The sequence below is a fragment of the Phalaenopsis equestris genome, unplaced genomic scaffold (genome assembly GCF_001263595.1).
Source record: "Phalaenopsis equestris unplaced genomic scaffold, ASM126359v1 Scaffold217588, whole genome shotgun sequence".
In the NCBI taxonomy this organism is placed as follows: Eukaryota; Viridiplantae; Streptophyta; class Magnoliopsida; order Asparagales; family Orchidaceae; genus Phalaenopsis; species Phalaenopsis equestris.
The window spans coordinates 10,674-31,490 of NW_018236087.1; the positions used below are offsets into that span (position 1 = coordinate 10,674).

At 35.8% G+C, this 20,817-nt stretch overlaps 1 protein-coding gene across 1 annotated transcript in view; it reads left to right on the forward strand.

Annotated features, from left to right (window-relative positions):
- Positions 1–8,720: 8,720 nt before the first annotated feature.
- LOC110037261 (RHOMBOID-like protein 13) overlaps positions 8,721–20,817 on the forward strand; it is a 20,962-nt gene continuing 8,865 nt past the window's right edge. The window contains exon 1 of the mRNA XM_020741859.1: positions 8,721–8,854. The gene's annotated coding sequence lies outside the window, so the exon portion shown is untranslated. The remainder of the gene's footprint in view (positions 8,855–20,817) is intronic.

Below are 20,817 nucleotides of genomic sequence, written 5' to 3' on the forward strand. Positions count from 1 at the left end.
TATATATATATATATATATATTTCAGTGGTTCAGATCAAACACAGCACATAAATTTACGTGTGTTATCCGTACACAATAAGCACTCCCTTTAACATAGACGATGTGAAAAAAATGAAAATGAAGAGCTGATGAACATAGACGCAAATGATTTAAATAAATAGCCTAGGATGCCATATGAACGGCGTCTGCTTGACTGAGATGTTCTGTTTAAATAGGCTTTGATTAAAGCCTGCATCAATTGTTTATGCATGTGATTATATTTACTAGTAAATACAAACAAAAGCTGTCATCATGACATTAATTAAATTAATGATGTTTTTTATTTATATATATATATTTAATGATTGCGATGTGCCAGTTTATATTTGGCAACGATCCAACGTCATCCGGTCAGAGTAATGACAAATAAATATGAAGGTTGCTTGCTAATTAAGTTTGAATTGGTTGCCGGGTTAGGTGAAGTTATGGTTTAATTTTATGCGATAGGAGGCACATTTTAAGCTGGTTTTTACACTTTTATTCTTTTTAGTTTCCCATGAAATTTATGTCTCATTGGGATCAAAATATGTCTTCTAAGGAATGCTCTTGAAAAAAATAAATGACCATAGAGGCGAACTGAGGTATTCAAGACCTGTATGGCCCATTTTATATATTGAAAATAGAATGTTACAAGAGACAAGGGAAGAGAGTTCTTTTATAGAGTATGGGTCTAGAGATTATTGGCCCCATATCTATAGAATATAGAGGACTAAAAGGTAGAAAATTACATATTTACCCAAGCTTCAATAAAGATGTTACAAGTCCTTATTATTTTTTTGTTGTACCTTTTTTGTATTTGTAACTAATTTATGAATCCTTTGATTTACTCTGACCTTCTTGACGACAAGTCCTTGAGCTAACCAACCCAACTCATTTCGATCGGCTATTTTGCATTGATGTCAGTTGGCCTTCATTCAAAGAATACAGCCAATTTTGAGAGAGGCAGTTGCTTGGGCCTTATGGTGGTTGATCAGCCTACTTGTTTTTTAGTTATTTTTGAATATCTTCGAGGATATTTGGGAGTTGTTGAGAGAGTCTCACGTTGATACATGCCAAATTGTCGAAGACATCTAAATTATCTTGAGATTCATGTTGTATATATTAAGTTTCCCTATTTTTTTGCTACTTGATAGTGACAGCTGCGATAAGGACAAAAAATTTTTTAAGGCATTAAATCAAATCTTAATAGTCATAATTTAATAGAATGATTAGAGTCTCGTGGATTTTTGTGCTCATGACCCTTATATATAAGGTCTAGGGGTAGTTCTCAGCGTCTCAAGTTTAAATATATATCTACCTCGAAGGATAAATACACTACTTGCTAGTGTTGCTCAATTAAATAAACTAAAAAATTTATGACATCCGTTTTAATCTATGAAAAATCATATTTTGTTGACCTACAAATTCCTCTATCTAATATAAAGAATTAGGTATGGTTTATATTACTTGGGTTTTTTAAGCTCTATATAAAGGCAAGCCCTAATAGTCAATTACATCATAAATGACCCAAATTCACTTAAGAAAACTCTCAATTTAGATCAGAAAATATTGTCTTCAAGAATTTTAAAGGATAGGACTTTTCAAAGATCAGACCAAGGAGTGTCAAAAATTGAAAGACTCAAATTTGGAACAATTATTATGGAGTCCAAATGAACAAAAACTAGGGATTGTCAAAGATCCTGAGGAGAATCTCAATGACTTCCTAAGCTACCTTATGGGTTGGCTTAAGCTTCGAGAGAAAATTATTGAATGTTTCATCTTTCCAATTTTATTAATTATGACTTACATTTGTGTGATATGGTTGCACAAATAGCCTGAAAGATAGAAGGATTTATGTAGTACCAAACAACAAACTCGGAATCCTAGAACGAGTTTGAGCTTAGATTGCAGGATATGATCATACAAAGGTCTAAAGAAAAAGTGAGGATTTATGTTACACTAAGCAGACAACCTCGAAGTCCTATGATTTGTGTTATTTAATTCTAGGGAAAAGATGTGTTGTTGTAGATCCTCGTGTTATTGCAGAAGGCTACCCACAGAGTTAGCTCCAAGCTCTTCGACGAAGTAGCAGGTGTAAAATCTAGAGGTTCAAGTTCAGTTCAAAATGGGGGTAAGGGAGGGTGGTGGGGGGAAGGAGGGGTTTAAAGCTGATTAGAGTGACACCAATTAGGATCCCACAGTTCCCTCATTCTGGTATCACTATTTTCTTTTGAATTTACTTAGCTTAAACGAGTTAATAAACTCATATAAATCGACGAGATCTCGTTAGCAACCGTGGGTTACCTCATTCAAAAGACTCTTGTAAATTTAAAAGGACGAGTTATGAGTTATATTATTTTTGTTTTAGTTTTGAAAATGTTGTTTAATTTTGATAATGGTTGATTGATTTTAGAAAAGTTGTTTTTGTTTTGATGTCACATGCAGATTTGCTTCAAGTTTTACAGAGCAAAGTAAATAGGTACATGTAAGGAAGTGCTCTAAAGAAAACAAAATTTTTATTACAAAATGTAAATGTGTACCTGTTATCTTCTCACTGCTCTCACTGAAATGTTAGAACTTGCAACGTATATATAATTTTGCAAGGGAATTAAATAAATTGCAAGAATAGGAAGACCGGACGAAGGTGTAGCTACAAAACCATAGACCGTAACTTGGTGAGTCCCTAAAGGTCTTAATGGATGATTTTCTAAAACAAAGAATAATAGGCCCAATTGTCCTTCAAAATATTTAAAAGGTCATAAAAGGATTTAGGGAACAATCTCTACCAACCTTTAAACCCTTTTAAAATGTTTTGAGTTCATTTGAACCTATTATATTGTTCAATTGATCATCCAAAATTTTAAATTTAGTTTCAATGAATTAATATACCCTATGCTCAGTGAACCTGATATTTTAATTATCTCAAGTGTGGGGTACTTCAAATATTCAAACAATATTTTACTTAAAAGTTATGTAAGTGGATGCCCCTAAGGTAAGTTTAAGTTATTAAAAATCTTGTACCCACCACTAAAGTTGGGCTTGTAGTGTTTTCAAAATGTTCATAATTAGTTATCTTATCTTTTCTAAACTTCGTTAAACTAGTTCAAATATTAAGCCTAGCTTACACTAAGCCCTTAACACTTTCATGGATCAATTTACAATTATCAAAATATTAATTTAAGTGGAATATATTCTTATCAAAAGATCATGCTATCATCTAATCATCAATTATGGGCTTCAAATAAGTGAATTATTATCTTCCTAACATAAGCCCACAACTTTAGAATCACCTAATTTTAATTGACTTCCAAATCATGATAATTTATGAAATTACAATTTTACCTTTGCAATGAAAATGTGGCAAATTGTGTTCTACCTCTCAACCCATTATAATTCAAATATCTAAAAGAGTTCATTATGATCAAAATTACACATTTGCCCTTTAGTTAATCCTAAATTTTAATTAAGTCATCAAAATCCAAAATTACCATTTTGCTCTTGGGGTTCTCCACTCCATAACTTATCAAATATAACTCAAATGACTTTGAAATTTTTAGAGTATCTCACTCATGGGTCAATTAATACATCAGAAGAGAAAATTTGATTTTTTTAAATTTCACTTTAATTTATATATTTATTTAAATGCAAGATATAAAATTTTTCAAAGAAAATTCCCTATCTTGACGAAGGAAAAGCCTAATCATTTGAAATTTTTACTGGAGGTAGACTTAGACTAGAGAATCATTTTATTTTAATGAAAATCCATTTTTAGCCTTTAAAAATTATTTTAAGCTTCATAATTCAATACCTTCACTTAGAAAATCAAGAAAAATATTCTAATTGTTCTTAAGTGCTTAGGAAACAATTTAGAAAATTTCCATGAAGTTTATTATTTTTTTGTTTTTTATCATTTTCTTAATTATTTAAATATTAAAGAGGGCTTGAAAATGGAATTTTTATTTTAACAATTTTTATTTTAATTACAAATGTTTTTTTAGAAAATCCCTCTAATCACATAGAACTTCAAAAACTAATTTTTATAATTTTTTGAGTTATATTTTAATTGTTAAAAATCATTTTAGTCTTAGAAATGACATTTAACTTAGAAAATTATTTTGAGTTATCAAATGAATTCCAAATATTTTGAAATTTTTATGGGGAGTTCTCTGAACTTCAAATTAAAGTAGAGAATAAAAATCAAGTCATTTAGATGTTTGTGTTTCCCAAATTAATTTTCTTTATATCTTACTTTCTTTATATTTTAGAGTTTGTGCACATTAGGTGAATTCTCAATGACTTAGATCACGAAACATTTTCGAAAGGTTTCTCTAGCTATAATAAACCTTCCAAAATTACCCTAGAATTTTTTAAGCAACATGCTAATTATTATGGTTAATATATGTAAATAATAGACATAAACTTGAAAAATATTGATCTCTATCTAGAGATCTCCTCTGACTTTGGAAAAATCAAAGGATGTTTCTTAAGATAGAGGCAACAACATGCCAAAATTTCAAGCCTTGGTAAAATGTCTACATGCATGGAGAATCAAAAGACTCAAAATAGCGTTTAATTAATTAAAAATAAAATATACATTAAATAAACTTCAAACCATTTCCACATTATTCTCCTCCGTTCACTAAGCACTAAGATATTTTTATTTTATTTTTGTGATTTTTCTACACCAAGATATGAATTTTTATATTTAGGGAGCTTTTTCTGAATTGTTTAAATCCCTATTTTTTTGTTCAAACCCGCAGCGCCACCTCATCCTAGGCAGCTCCGAATGGCGACTCGGCGTGCTCACATTCACTGTGCTTTCCACTCCGACATGCCATGCGGCTCGCGGTTCAATTATTAAGAGTTCATCCGATTAGATCTCATCCGTTTATGAGATAAATGTGCGATCGGACGGCTCCTAGTCATCGTCCCCAAATAGGCCAACCCGAGAACCATCCACACTCAAACCTTAAGATCTCTCTCTATACTCAACCAAATCTCATGGGGTTTGCTCCTAGAGCTTCATCTACTTAAAACGAACCTATCTATATGGATTATACGGTATGAAATACAGTAAATACATATTGAGAGTGAAAATAGTCTCGGATTAGGGTTGGAGTTCATACCTTTGTCTGAGAGAGGAGGCTTCAATCAGATGGTTGTGGTAGCTTCGATTGGTCCCAACAAACCTTAAGATGAAGCCTTGTGCCCTGGTGAATGGTCTAGGTATGAATTCAACCAAGCTCAATTTCAGGTGATGATTGAAGTCTATACTAGAGGTTGTTTGAGAGGATTTGTGGGGAATCAACTTGTTTCACTGTGGGAAAGGTGTGTGCACAGTTAATTGAAGTTTGATTCACTGTGGAGGTGTGGAGAGATCTGTCTTGGTTTTTGCCAAAAATTCAAGCTCAAAATTGAGCTTCCACAGTGAAGCTCAGTGGGGGAAAATGGTTGGCTTGAACTAATGAGGTCTTAGGGAGTCTTTGAGGGCAGTTTGACAGAGTTTCCTTAATAAAATTTCATCTCTCCTTCATTGTCCATGGAGGTGAGGTTTAAATAAAATTGGCTTAGGGTGGCTGTCATGGGCTCCATTTGGGTGCAATGTGAAGCTTAGGTGGAGGGCAGAGAAGCTCTAAATTTCAAATGGGAAGAGGTGGCCTCTAGGTTTGAATTAGGTTTAAAATTTTGGGGGTGGCTCATGGTTTTGGTGTTTTCCGGCCACTAGGCCAACCGGCAAGGCCAGGGGAGGTGGCTAGGAAGTCAGATGAGCCAGGGGGAAGCTTAATTATGATTTACCCTTAAAGGTTAGCGATGATGAGGGAGATTTTGCAAATTTGGTCCAAAAATGGGTTAAAATCCCTTAATTTGGGGATCCATTGGTCCATAGCATGCTTTGGTGGGTTTTGCATGGTTTAGCCTGGTCCCTAGGAGGAGTTTGGTGGTCGTGGAGCCATAAAGTTGGTGGCTTTAAGGTGGCTAAGCCAATTTTGGTGCATGGGTCCAATATGGGTCCAAATGACCAAAGCTTAGGTTTGGGTTAGCCTAGCCATGAGTTTAAGCCCAATTTATTCATCAAATTTGTGCAGATGATTGTAAAGAATATTTTTGGTGAAGGATTGAAGTAATTTTGAGTTCAATTGAAAGCTCAATTTGAAAGATTTTGAGATTTTGGTCAATTTCTTAAGTTGAGTTAGACTTGGAATTTGGCTCAGTTAAATGTCCAAATGATCAAGGGAGATGCTATGAAGATTTTTCATGAGGGAATGGAGTGGAAATTTTGGGGCTAAGGCAATCAATTTGTTGGAATTTTGAGCATGGCCAATTTAGGGCAAAATTGGGGATTTTTTGGATTTGAGTTGAAATTAAATGAAATTTAGGCTTCACCAAGGCCAATTGAAGATCAATTTTGATTTTTAGAAGTGTTATGAAGAGTTTAGGATTCAAACTGAGACAAATGGAGTAGGCCATGGGTTTCAATTTGGTGGAACCAAGTCATAGGGCCAAAATTGGGGGTTTGACTTATATCAAAATTGGGCTCAAAGAATGGGCCAATTGAGCTTGAATTTGGTTTATATTGGTCATATAGAAGGTGAATTTAAGTGTAGAATTGAAATTGGGGGAAATTGAGACCAAATTGATGGACATTTGAAGTGAATTTAGGGAAATTGGGCCTTTAAAGGCAATTCGGGGGTTTTGGTCAAAATGGTCGAATTGGACAAATTGGGTCATTGAAAAAAATGAAATTGAGAATATTTGGAAGGTTTTGGGAATTTTTGGGAATTTTTGAAATTTTGGGCTAAGGAGGGACATTTTGGTAATTCGGCAATTTTTTTTGGTGATTTTGGGTAATTTGGATGTTTTCAAAAGGTTTGAAACGATTTTTGAACAAATTTGAGTATTTTAAGTAAGTTTGGGAATTTTTTCCAAATTTAGGGTTTCAAGGGCACTTAGGTAATTTGAGGGAGTTTAGGAGTAAAAAGGCCAAGTTGGGTATTTTTGGTAGAATTGGGGTGCCAACCACCATAAATGAGCTATGGACCAATGGAAACCCCATTTGGTCCTCTATGTACTGGTCTTAGGTACAACCTAGCCTAGGGCCAGAGGATTTAGGGGACCATCTACATGAGTCTCCCAAAGGATTAAGGGATTAAAGTCAAGAAATTTTGGGTTTGTATTTGTGAGTGATTATGGGTGAAGGTGAGTGCAAGTGAGTGCCTTAACCTTGAGTCAACCCTAAGGTCAAGCAGTCCTTTGGGGAAGTCTCCTTGGGTTCCCCCATGATGACCGCACCTACTAATTGCTAGATGTTATGACCATTATGTGGAACTTCAAGTTGAGTAAAGAGGAGTTTAGAATTTCTAATGGTGAGGGTTCCTTTTCTAGTTTTCTAGGAATAGTCAACAGGAAAGTCCTATGGCTAGACCATAGGCTACTAAAGACGAAAAATTAGACCTCAACCAAAAGTGAGGTCAACAAATGGACCCCCAATAGATGTGGTGTGCTGGGCAAGCACACTGCGCGTATTGGCGTTGACCGATGAGATCAACAAACAGACTCCTAAGTCAAAAAACATAGAAAAAGATGTAGAATTGTGTTTGTTATTTGTTTACGCTAGGGAATTAACAGATGAATATTTGATCAAAGTCAAGAAGTAGGAACTCTCGCTGGGGATTGGAGAGTTGGTTTTGAGTTATCAGATTTCAGGTGTTCATAGAGGATAAGTGCTGACCCCGAAGTGGGAATTGAAGTTTAGGTATTAATTTCAGAAGAGGGTTGGAAGTTAGGGACCGACCTCAAAGGGAAAGGAATCAGAAGTTAAGGGCTGATTCCAAAATGAGAATTGAAAGTTAAGGATCAATCTTAAAAGAGGGAGTCAGAAGTTAAGGACCGACCTTGAAGGGAAATGAATCAGAAGTTAATGACTGATTGCAAAATGAGAAATGAAAGTTAATGATCAATCTCAAAAGAGAGTCGGAAGTTAAGAACCGACCTCGAAAGGAAAGGAATCAGACGTTAATGGCTGATTCCAAAATGAGAATTGAAAGTTAATGATCAATCTCAAAAAAGAGTCGGAAGTTAGAAGTTAGGGACCAACCTCGAAAGGAAATGAATCAGAAGTTAAGAACTGATTCCAAAAAAAGAATTGAAAGTTAGTGATCAATCCCAAAAAAGAGTCGGGAGTTAAGGACCGACCTTGAAAAGAGTGAATCAGAAGTTAAGGACTGACCCTAAAATGAGAATTAAAAGTTAGTAATCAATCTCAAAAGAGAGTCGGAAGTTAATGACCGACCTTTAAAAGAGTAAATTAGAAGTTAAGGGCTGACCTTAAAATGAGAATTGAAAGTTAGTGATCAATCTCAAAAGAGAGTCGGAAGTTAAGGACCGACCTCGAAAAGAGTGAATCAGAAGTTAATGACTGATTCTAAAATGAGAATTGAAAATTAATGATCAATCTCGAAAGAGAGCCGGAATTTAAGGACCGACCCCGAAAAGAGTGAATCAGAAGTTAATGATTGATTATAAAATAAGAATTGAAAGTTAATGAATATACTATTTTAACTGATTTAAAGTTGGGGCAGTTAAAATAGTATATTAAATATTTTTGGATGCTTGCTATGTAAAATCTAATAATAATAATAATAATAATAATAATAAAAATAATAATAATAATAATAATAATAATAAAAACAGACGGCAACATTCGACGTTGCAGGGGGATAGGACAAGGTCGTCCGCTTGCAAATCAGTCGTCCGCTTTCTAGTGAATCCAGAGTTCTTGGTGGGCATGCACTGCCGATCTCGCCGCTTCTTCTCGAAATCGATGATATGTCCATGGTAGCTGAAATCTTTCACCGCAATGCAAACCCTTGTTCATTCCGTTCATTTCGTCACATCGTCCAAATCTGAGCAGAAAGAACTAATTCTTTATTTTTTTTAATCTACTCTTTATAGTATTAATCTCTGGTTCTTTTGTAGTTTCGATCCCTTGTTATTATTCATATATTTTGTGGTGAGAAGATGAGACAGAATTGTGAGAAATTAAACTAACATGTTTTTCCCTTTCTTCTTTTGTTCTGATACGTTCCGTGTTCTATCCGAGAAATTCGAGCTGCTCATAACTCCATAAAACAGATCAAACAAGCACAGAACGGAGAAGTGAGGGATAAGTAGCGAAGAACCCGCAGGGGAAAAATCAGGGCAAATGACAACCACTTTTTACTCGGGATTCCTATCTCTATTTGTAGTATGGGTTCAGAACAACCCTTTCTAATGCAGAATTAAACTTTGTAACTAACTAATAAACAATTCAACCAGCCAAAGTACCTCCCGCTGACCCTTTACTAATTAAATAATGCAAATTTTGTTATTGTCTTGTTCTGTCCTGCTTTTATGTTTGAACTAAAATTCCTTCATTCATTTAGATCACAAAGCACTTTGCCCACCCACAACAACCTTTTTTGAGGTTGAAATAATCAGGATAAAATTACTTCAATTTGGCCCATGGTATCTAACCCAATATCCAACAAGCATCTTCGAGTAAGATAGGTCTTTCATATAAACATGTATTTTCATGCCTTCATACCCTTTTTTTTTAGAATGGCAAGCTAAGATAGAATTGTGATTTGTGAGTAGCTGTAGTGGTTGGTCAATATTAAATTGTTTTTCCTTATTCACCAGTGCAAGTTGTTACGGTGCCATCCCTGAAGGGCTTAAGATGGGAAATCTGGAAAACCTAATTGGATCTATTTTAGGCATAAACTAGTATGATGCTTAATTTAACTACGAAATTTTGGCAATAAGTTTAGATTTACCCAAACCAAAACTCCCACTTTCAACTGTTGTTCTTGACACATTTTATATTTTAGTTGTTTTATCTGGTTTTAAGTTCTTTATAATTTCTCCTGTAATTTTTTTCATATTTCATTTCATGATCTTGTAACCAAGCATCCATAACTTTAATGTTTGATTTTGTGGTTAGCAGGGGATGATGTTTGGCAAAGGTCTCAGATATACCATTTGAATTTATCACATTCTTGTTCAAGTGTGGGTAGCAGTATTCTAGGAAAACTCTGCCCACAACATAAACTTTATCCATTTCAATTGTGAATTCATCACAAAGTTGCTTGATGTTGCTCCAATGTTCATTTGACCACTCTTATTTCTTCATCTTTTTCTAGATTTTAATAATTGTTATAATTTCAAAATTGTTTTACTTGTTTTGAACAAATATTTCAAAAATGAAATAAAATAAAATACAGAATATATATCTTATTCAATCGTCCTTGAAAAGGCATGCAACTTACAAATACATAAACAAATGCGGTGACCACCATTGTAGTGTGAAATGACTTGTTAAGGAAGAGAAATGGGCATATTTTAAAATTCTATCAATAAACACCGTGGCAATTGAATTCACATAGGATTTCAGTAGGCTGCCCATTATAAAGTCTATAGAAACTTCTTCCCATACTATTGAAGAAACTGATTTTCATTCCACTAATCATTGGTTCGTCATCTATCATAATTTATTAGCTAACCAATTGGGTATGTGTAGACAAAATGTTAAATGTTTTTCTTCATATTAATACAATAAAACTAAGATGTTACACATGTGAGTGTTTGTCATAACCTATATATTCTCTAGTTGGACCATAATATAACTTAATTAAGATTTCATTTTACATCAACCCTAAACCATGCAATAATTTATTTAGACTTTCTATCAAAATGATTTTCGAGAAAGCCCGAGGTAATGGTGAAGGAACACTTTGGAAGGACTATTTTCAAAGAGGAAACTATATAATTTGTAAGGGGTAAATCTTCACTTTGTACATTTTATTTTCCTTCTAATGAACTAGTATTCATTTTGAGATGATATATTTGCTTTGCCTATTGGCAATTCCAATACGCTATCATCTTAATTTTAATAGTGAACTCCACATATTTAGCCTAGCCATTTAAGTCGCCATTGCAAAGAATTATCTAACGACTTAATTTGTGTGATTTTCTATAAAAATTTTCTTTAAAATATGCAACTTATACCAGTCCCAAAAGTTGACACATTTATATAATCTAGCTACTTTGGTTTTGACTAGTTCAAATTGTTCACTTGTGTTTTTGTGCTGGCCGACCATATGTGCTTGGAAATTCAAATGTTTAAGCGTTATCATTTCATTAAAAATCAATAAGCACCCACCGCTTTATATCCAATTTAAACAAAAATTTATTTGCTTACATTATTATATCATTTGCACACATTAAACGCCCTTAATAGTTAGTTAACAAAAACAACATCCATGAAATAATTTAAGAGTTTGTTTATTGCAGTAGAATTCTTTAGTGCTTAGGCAAACGTTCATGAAGCTAGAGTATACATAGTGCAATACACTTTAGATGAACACGGGTATAAAATATAAATCATTTTAGTTACCACATTGGCCAAATTTAATTAGATAAATTTTAAGCTTTAGATTGTGCGCATTCCTCTTATATTTAATCTCTTGAGGGAAGAGCATCTCGTTGAACTCCTTATACCAATAAAAGTGTGCTTAAAAGTGAAATGCACCTAACGAATGTGAATAATTTTGATGACCCCAAAAGAACAATCAAAGTAGAAGTCTCACTTTTCATTGTGTACATAATCTCAATAAATTTATCGGCTGTGTTAGTCAGTCTGATGAGTCCTACGAAATGAATGATTACCAAAGGGTCTTATTTGCTAAAATGAAGTTGATTGATCACACAAAAGTTTATTGGTCTAATGCTTTGGCAAATGAAAAAAATGTTATAGATTTTAGTTGTGATACGGGTGGAAATGAAAAAAGATGTTAAGGTCAAAATACTATCCAAATCATCATAATAAAATGTAAATGTTAAATGAACAGTTAGTGAATTGTCAAAGTAATGTACACATATGGTAGAGTTCCTAGACATGTTTGAGGATTTAGCAGCTCAGATTAGTTGTATGGATATTGATTGGCAAGTTTGTAATAAATCTGTGGTTGGCCTTTGTATGGATACTAGTAAGGCAGTAGAGCTACTTTATCCTTAGTCTTTTGAGGATGGATTTCATAATGCTTTTCTCATTTAAATGAAATAAAAAACTTACACACATCACTATGACAACATACAAGATCAACTCATTTCCTTTTATAACCTTCTCAGTTAATTCTAATTTGACATCAGTCTAGACTAGCTCAATTGTAAAAATTTGCATTATGTTTTAAGGGTGCGCTTAGGGTAGCTTTTTAGCTACAGCGCGATTGGAGAACATAGAAATGAGCATTTGGAAAGAGCGGTGTGGTGGCTTTTCGGGATAAGAACATCTAAATGAGGGCTTCGGATTTGACCCTGTGGCCCGTTTTTTGTTCGCGACATATTACCCCACAACTCCTTGTTTTTGTTTGTGTCTTGCTTGTCCCTTTTTTGTCATGCTTCTCTTGCATATCTCTGTTGCCTTAGCTCGATTCTCCTCTCCAGCTTATCTCTCGTCGTCGATTCTGGTGACATAGTCTCTCCTCCTTTCTTCCCTTCTCTCTGGTCTCCGCTCGGGCAACACTCTCCCACATCTTCCTACGACATTCTCTACCCTATGCAATTGTTGTTATTTAATAGGCAACGTGGTTCGATGTTTGCCCTGTGTGACTTGCTCTTGTGATTTCTCGTTTTGCTCTATTTGCAGTTTCTAGCATTTTTTCTATTGCCCGTGTAGACTTTTTGCTCTATGGTTTGCAAGGGTTCAATGTGAGCCTCTTTGTGATTTCTAGCATTTTTTCATTACTTGTGTAACTAGTGCTCTACTATGAAAGCTATACATTTATTGAGAGACTTGATGGAGAAGTTCATATTTAATAAGGAGTATTTACATTTGATTTTTATTTATTTAGAAAAAGCTTACGATAAGATTCCAAGTGATATCTTTTGGAGAGTTCTTAAGAAGAAAGGTGTTGATATGACTCATATACAAGTCATTAAATATATGTATACTAGAGCTGTTACTTGTGTTCGAATTGAAGGAGGATTGACCAAATATTTTCCTATTTCTGTTGGATTACATCAGGGATCGGCTTTAAGCCCATATATTTTTGCTTTAGTTATGGATGATCTTACTGGACATTTACAGGTGGATGTACTTGGTGTATGCTTTTTGTTGGTGATATCTTTCTCGTGGATAAGACGAGAGAAAATTGTCAAGAAAAACTTGAATTATGGAGGTTTACATTGGAGTATAAAGAACTTCATTTGAATAGAACTAAATCTGAATACATGGAATGTAATGTTAGTAGTAGTAGCTCTAGTGACAGAAGTTTAACTTTGGGTGATCAAATTATTAAAATGTGTTAACGATTTAGATAGCTCATGTCTGTTGTTCAAAGCGATGGTGATATCGATGGGCATGTTAATAGTAGAATTCAATTTGGTTGTTTGTAGTGGAGGAATGCTTCGGGCCTTTTGTGTGATAGAAAATTACTGCTTAGACTGAAAGGAAAATTTTATAAGACAGTGGTGAGACCTGCAATGTTTTATGGCGCTGAATGTTGACCTTTAAAAGAGAAGCAAGAGAAGCATAATACTAAGTTAAGTGTTGCGGAGATGAGAAAGATTAGGTGGATGAGTGGCTTTACACAGAGACATTGCGAAATGAATATATCCATGATAGGGTTGGTGTAGCTCTTGTGATAGACAAAATTAGAGTTAGAGAAAATTAGAGAAAGTCATCTTAGATGGTTTGGTCACATTAAGCGTCGACCATCTGATGATCCGATAGGAGAGCAGATGTTTTAGATTTTACTTATGTTAAGAAAGGCAGAGTTAGACTTAGGAAAAATTGGGCTTATTGTATAAAAAATGATCTTAATTTATTAAAACTAAATGAAAATATGACACTAAATAGGACACAATGGAGAAAAATGATTCATGTAGCCGACCCCAATTAAGGCTTTGTTGTTGTTGTGTGTCTCGTGCATTTTTTTCTATGTTGGAAGTGTTCGAATTGAGGCCCTTAAGATTTTTGGCATTTCCCTTTACCTTTCTTTTTCTGATCAAATGGGCTCTGTGATTCGTTTTTTGTGATTTGTTGGCCTCTGAAAAGAAATTTTATTTGTTATTTGGCTGGTATGGCTTGCTCAGTTTGGGCTCTTTGCTCTATTTTATTTTTGGTTCAATTTTGATAGACATGCAATGTGGCTTTGCTGCTCTACTTGTCGGTTTGGTTTGTGTCAGTGGTTTGTCCTCTTTTTGTGGATTTGGCGATGGTATGTTGGTGGTGGCTTTTTTGGTGCCATGGTGGTGGTGATGTTAGTGGTTTGTGTGGATTTTGGTGGTAGTTTTTTTGGTGTCATGGTGGTGGTGATGTTGGTGATTTGTTGGTGGTGGTGTTGTTGGTGATTTGTTGGTGGTGTGTGGAGATATTGGTGATGGTTTTTTGGTGACATGGTTTTGGTGGTGTTGGTGGTGACGTTTGTAGTGACAGTGTTCGTGATGATTTTTTTTGTGCCATGGTGGTGGTGTGCTAGTGTTTTGGTGGTGGTGGGTGTGTTGGTGGTGTGTGTGTAGATGTTGGTGGTGGATTTTTGGTGCCATGGTGGTGATGTTGTTGGTTGTTTGTTAGTGGTGTGTGTGGATGTTGGTTGTGATTTTTTGGTGATATGGTGGTGGTAGTGTTAGTGGTTTATTGGTGGTGTGTGTGGATGTTGGTAGTGGTTTTTGGGTGACATTGTGGTGGTGGTGTTGTTGGTGATATTTGTGGTGGCGGTGCTGTTGGTGATATTTTGGTAACATGGTTCTGGTGCTATTGGTGGTTTTTTGGGGACATGGTTTATGGGTGACGTGTTAATACATTTCAGATGTTTCTTTTAGTTATCTTTTCGAGTTGTGGTATTTTAAATGACACTTTGTATTTTATCTGCGACACATTCATGTTGTTTAGTTCTTTTCTTGTTAGTATTGTCATGTTTAAGACAAAATAAATTGGTTCGTCTGCCATGTGGGATAAATATATGAAGCTAATCTTTTGTGATCTCTGCTTTGAAGAGGTGGAGTTGGCAAATATGCCAACCATCTTATTTAATAAGAATGTCTGTCAAAATATAATAAAAAAATTCAAAAAAAACAAAGGAAGAGAATATCATAGGATGTAATTAAAAAATAAATGGGATCAGTTAAATGACTAAAAAATATTGAAATAGTTGAAGCAAGGATTCATAGGCTTGAGTTGGGATTCCATAAAACGAACCACCAATGCTTTGGAAGAATGATGTTCCGAGAGACGGGAGGTGACAATTTATGGAACGTCGAGTTCTTTATCAATTATTTTGTTACAATTACATCAACATATGAATAATTCATTTTTTTGTAGATCATGCCAAGTGCTAAAAAACATAAATTCATTGGCATTGACCTTGAGCTTGACTAAAAGTTGGATCTTATGTTTGGTGCAAACGATGCCACTGACGATGATGCATGGGCCCCTAGCGAGAGAGGGTTTACTAGCATAGATGTGCATGTGGATGTTGAGCAAACTGCTTACTCCAATGAAGATTCAGCCTTAACCTAAATGAAGTTGAATCCACTAGTTGATTCAAAAGTCCTGAGGTTGAGAAAAAGAAAAAATGTGCAGTTTTGATTAAAAACCAAATTTAAAAGTTGTTTATGCACCAATGACCCTAACACATCACACGTAAATTTTGCTCAACAAATAATTCAAATTCTGTAAGCAACTCTAGAAATTTATGAGGGCATAGCGTTGTACTTATTCTCTATGAAGTTGCTTGAAAACTCGACTCGTAGAAAATTCTCTATCTCTATGACCCCTGACCTTAGGGTCAATTACTTATACTATTTTTATGACAATCGGGATGCATGAATTTCATTTTATTTGTACTTTATTTTTTATTTTCATTGGGACATTATTTGTGTCACTTTCAATATGTTTCGATTATATTTCTTAGTGTTTTTTTCTTTTTTATCAGGACAAATTTACAAGCACTGCAATTTGTTAATTGCTTTTCAAAGTTTCTCTTTCATTGTTTTTTGCTTAATGCATGTTCTAGTTTTAGCTAATTCATTGTTATTTATATGTGGTAGCTGCATAAACAATGAATAACATGAATAGAGAAAAACGTAGAAGAACGTTTGCAGCAGCGTTATGCTTAATGTTTGAGTATTAAACTCATATATTGCTACATACATAGGCGATAAGTGGGTTTAGAAGTTGCTTGTAGGGCACCCGACAAGATTAAATAATATGTTCCATATGACAGTCTGTATTCATTGATTAGTTGGAAGAACTGCACAGGAGTCATGTACTTTACGGTTCCTTTAGAATGACTTCCAGAGAGATGTTAGTCATAACCTTATATATTTTATCACAGAATGAATCTATGGGAGGAGTCATTAAGAGATTCCATCACCCATCTGAAACAATCAATATATATACTTCACTTGGGTTGAATGCTCTGGTCAGCTTATCATTAGAAATTATCAAACCTAAGGACTAACATTCTAAAGGATCCAGAAGGATTTTGAAGGATCAATATTATATTTCATATTTTAAGGTAAATGCATATGTTCATATTTTCCTTAATTTACTTGAATATGGTAATTCAAATACTTTTGTTAAATGCTCTAGGATTATATTGGAGTGATTGATGGAATATATGTGGATGCATGCGTGTCGAATAGTGAAAAGATCGCATTCATCAGGCGATGCGGTTAACCAGTCTATCGGCATATTTTTAACTAATCACCATGAGAAGCGGCTGTGAGTGTGATTCGACTCATAATCGACAACTTAAGTTAAACGAATCCATAAAAGAAACGACCGACGAGAGCGTGACATCTAAAGTTGGGAGTTTGGCTTTTGAGGCCACTAAGACACGTGCTAGCAACAAGATTCACGGCAAGTCATCAAGGTCGCCTCAATGGCTAGTCTCTCCGAAAGGCGACGACCTAACCGAACGAGATCAACGAAACGTATCGATTGACCGACCCATGTGACAGATCGACTCACAAGATGAGTATACGATCAATTAAAACACAAGCAACCCCAGAAAGAGAACAAAAGCTAGCAGTTTTTTTTCATATATCCAAAAAGGCGATAAAAATATCTTCCTCAAAAAGGGGGGGGGGGGCGCGGGGCAGGCAGGGAGGGCCCTAATGGGTGGCCGCCCTCTTCATTGCCCGATCCGCCCACTCCTCCAAAGGAAGAAAGGGAAATGAAGTTCTCATGTTGCAGTTTTGAGAAGCCGTTCATGTTGCAGGGCCCTAATGGGAAATGAAGTTCTCATGTTGTAGAACTCTTCTAGGTCGGAATACTTGGGGTCAATCAGATCATGGTAGATGAACCGTTGGATGGCATAGTCTACTACAAGCTTGGGTTGACCCACTTGAACATTTTCCTGCTCCTCCTTGGAGATCGACGTGGCGACCTTCTCCTTAAGTTCGACAACTTTCTTCTTCAAGGCTGCCACGGTATCGACTGATTCCTAATGGGCCTTCTCAAAACTGACAAGCTTGAGCTCTAGAAGCTCTCGATTGTCATGGAGTCTCTTAAGATCGGTCTCCAAGGAGGCCTCCTTCTTTCGAGCCCTATCCAACGATCCTTCCAGCTCAAGCATGGCTACCCCTCAAAAAATGGGCACTCTTCGCTGCCATTATTTGCCACAGACTTTCTTTCTAGAGAAGTTCCCAACGGTTGAAGTCTTTTAGAGTACGGCCGAGCTCCTTAGATCATAGCAGATCCAACAAAGCCGGGGGCATATTCCTGTTCTCATCCGTCGGTGGGAACCAGCATGAAGACTGGCCCAACAGGTCGAACCGCTTGCCATCCCCAGGCCATTTCCTTTCAACGCTCTTGCTTGTAGGCTCCCAGGCAAAAGCATTCTTGCTTCTCTTTAAAGGAGGGGGCATGGGATTTCCATTTCCTCCATTGACTCTTACCTCGCTTACGTACCCGCCGCTCTCTTGGGGGAAGATGAGGCCCCGCTGCTAGAAGACGTGGTCGATTCTCCCATCGGGCAATTGGACGAAACAACAGGAGTGGCTTGGGTGGTTTTGTCTCCCTTAAACAAATCAATGTAGGAAGGGGCTCCGACCTGCGAATCCGATGGAGTGACAACAATCAGTAACGCGCCCGACGACACACCAATTTTCGAAGAAGGCGTCACGACTGCGGCTCTGACTGGAATCCCTTCAGTAATGAGCCACCTGTGTGTGGAGATTGCCTCCTTGCAAAGCGAGCTGGCCAAGGCATTGTGCAAGATGAAGCGCTTTGCGAGTCGATCGACTTGGGCAAGTTCCTTCGCTAGGCTGATCGGTTGGCCAAAGGTTAATTCAGAAAGGGTATGTCCCGACTGAGGCCTTAGTGGATTTGCTCATAAAGCATTTTCTTCTAGATTTATAATAATGTTATTTGAAATGAAACGTGAGCTACAACAACAACAACAAAGCTTTATCCCACTAAGTGGGGTTGAGTAAATGAGCATTTTTCTCCATTGCGTCCTATTGAGTGTCATATTTTCATTTTATTCTAATACATTAAGAGCATTTTTTATACAATATGTCCAGGCCTTTCTTGGTCTACCTCTGCCTTTTCTAACATAAATCAAACCTAAAACATCTACTCTCCTAATCAGATCATCAAATGGTTGACGTTTAATATGACCAAATCATCTAAGATGACTCTAATTATGTCAAAGTCACTCTTCTGCCTAAGCTCATCACTTAACTTAGTTTTATGCTTATGTTTTAAAGGCCAACATTCAACTCCATAGAACATTGCAGGTCTCACTGCCATCTTATAAAAATTTCCTTTCAGTCTAAGCGGTACTCTTCTATCACACAATAGGCTTGAAGCATTCCTCCACTTCAACCAACCAACTTAAACTCTACTAATAACATCCCCATCATATCACCATCATTTTGAACAATAGACTCGAGATATCTAAAGCGTGCACACCTTTTAATAATTTGATCACCCATATTTACAACTCTGTCTCTAGAGCTATTACTAATATTACATTCTATGTATTCAATTTCAGTTCTAAAGGAAGGCCTTTAGACTTCAGTGTAAACCTCCATAATTCAAGTTTTCACAAGCTTTCTCTCCAGTCTTATCCATGAGAAGGATATCATCAGCGAAAACGAAATGTTGCTTAAATAAAATGCGACGCCTCATTTTACACGCTCGCCTTATAAACAGGGAAAGCGATCACTTTTTTTTTACTTTACGCCTTCTGGTCTCTCTTTTTGTGATTTCAATTTTTCTTCACATTTCGTCTGCCGACTGTTTGTTGTTTTCTGAGATAGCATTACGCAGTCACATATGATAAGTATCACACCAAACATCTTTTCGAATTTATTTAAGCGTCGTTTCATTTCAAATAACATTATTACAAATCTAGAACAAAGTGCTTTATGAGCGGATCCTTTAAGGCCTCAGTCGGGTGACGACACTAAAAGAAAGTTAAAAGAAAGTTTGTGGGGTCGCCCGTAAGAAGCTGTCGGCAGCCGGAATTGAAATCCCATAGCCCGCTTCGGAAGGACGTTTTAATTTACGTATATATATGTATATAATTTTAGAAAAATATGAAATCAAACTGACCTCATATTTTTCATAGTTTAAATGAAATAGCACTCTACCTCAAATCATGTATCTATCCTGAGGAATAAACACAAGATTTGAGGGTGAGGCTCGATCAAATAAACTAAGAAAACATATGACATCCGTTTGGGTGTGCGAAACCGTTTTATTTGCCGACAAGTTCCCTTATTTAATACAAATAATTAAATAGGGTTTATTTTAAGCTGGGTTCGGAAAAATTTCCTATAAGGGCAAACCCCTATAGTTAATTACATCTTAAATGATCTAGGTCACCTAAGAAAACTCTCGATAAAAAACAGGGAATAATGTCTTCAAAGAAGTTAAAATGATAGAACTTTTCAACGAAATCGGACGAAGAGGTGTGAAAGGGGAAAGACTCAAATCTGAAACATTGTTGAGGAATCCAAATGAAGAGAAACTAGGGGAGGCCACAGATCCTGAGGAGAAACTCAGTGACTTCCCAGTCTATCCTATGATTTGACTCCAATTTTGAGAAGAAATTATTAATGTGTTTTATCCTGCCATTTTTATTTAATTAGGGCTTATATTTGCGTGACAAGACCATACAAATTGCCTAGAAAATATGAGGATTTACATCGTATCGGACGACAACCTCGGAACCTAGAACGAGTTAGGGCTTAAATCGTACAGCAGAGCTATACGAATGCCTAAAGAAAATGTGGAGGATTTGCGTTGCGCTAGGCAAACAACCTCGAAATCCTATGAATTGTTGTTTAATTTCTAGAAAAACGAATGGTTTTGTTGGGGAAGACATGTTCTGCTGTTGAAGATGACAGTGCCGCCCACTGCGCTAGCTCCAAGTTCCTCGACGTGACGAGTTTGAGTTTTCTAGGGTGTCCAGTTATAGTATCAAATCAAACGGCCCTATGGTTGTAGTCCTCTAAACATCCTATGTAAAAAGGAAACATGTTTGAAGTTATAAAAAAGTAAAGTGTGCGATGCAGGAACAAATAATAGAATGCTCATGGAACAGTAGCAGGTAAAAACATGAGCAGTACAACATGTTATACATAAAGAACAGTAACAGGACAAGTGTAACATGCCATACTGGGAGAACAGTAGCAAGTAGAAACATGAGTAATATGACATGCTTTACAGGAAGAATAACAGCAGGTAGAAACAGGAAAATTAAGTGCTGTAAAATATAAAGCAAACCTGTACGCCCGTGAGATCC